Source organism: Charadrius vociferus, unplaced genomic scaffold (genome assembly GCF_000708025.1).
Source record: "Charadrius vociferus isolate BGI_N301 unplaced genomic scaffold, ASM70802v2 scaffold819, whole genome shotgun sequence".
Classification (NCBI taxonomy): Eukaryota; Metazoa; Chordata; class Aves; order Charadriiformes; family Charadriidae; genus Charadrius; species Charadrius vociferus.
In genome coordinates, this window is record NW_009650062.1 from 369485 (window position 1) to 369915 (window position 431).

The 431-nt window shown below is 65.9% G+C and overlaps 1 protein-coding gene across 1 annotated transcript in view; it reads right to left on the reverse strand.

Annotated features, from left to right (window-relative positions):
- The window catches only part of SRSF3 (serine/arginine-rich splicing factor 3), a 9782-nt gene extending 9630 nt beyond the window's left edge, over positions 1 to 152 (reverse strand). Inside the window, exon 1 of the mRNA XM_009891716.1 lies at positions 45 to 152. The gene's annotated coding sequence lies outside the window, so the exon portion shown is untranslated. The remainder of the gene's footprint in view (positions 1 to 44) is intronic.
- Between the last annotated feature and the right edge of the window lie 279 nt (positions 153 to 431).

A 431-nucleotide genomic window follows, 5' to 3' on the forward strand; every position in this document is an offset into this window, starting at 1 on the left:
GGTGCCGCCTCCCCCCCGCCCTCCGAGGAGGTGAAGAGCCTCACCGATGCTAAGAGGGAGGGCGCGCGAAGGGAGCCCGCGCTAAATTCGTAGCCGACTCGACCCTCAACGAGACTCCCGCTCCGCTTTTCCTCACTGGACAAAATGGCGGCGAGCGCTTACCCCGCCCGCCCTTATATACGGACAGCCCGCTCCCACGTGACGCCAGCCGGCAGCAAATCAGAAGGCGCCGCTCCGCTGATTGACAGCTCGCCTCATCCCGCCGCCTCCGCGCGGCCCCAACCGGCGGCGGGCGGGCTCCTCCTCAGAGACAACGGCGGGAGCTGCGCGGCTGCTCCGCCGGCCCAAAACTCCGCTTTAGAAACCGATTATCGAGGGAAAACTTCAGGTCTCTGAAGTCAGGAAACGGCAACACACCCGGGGAGGCTGTT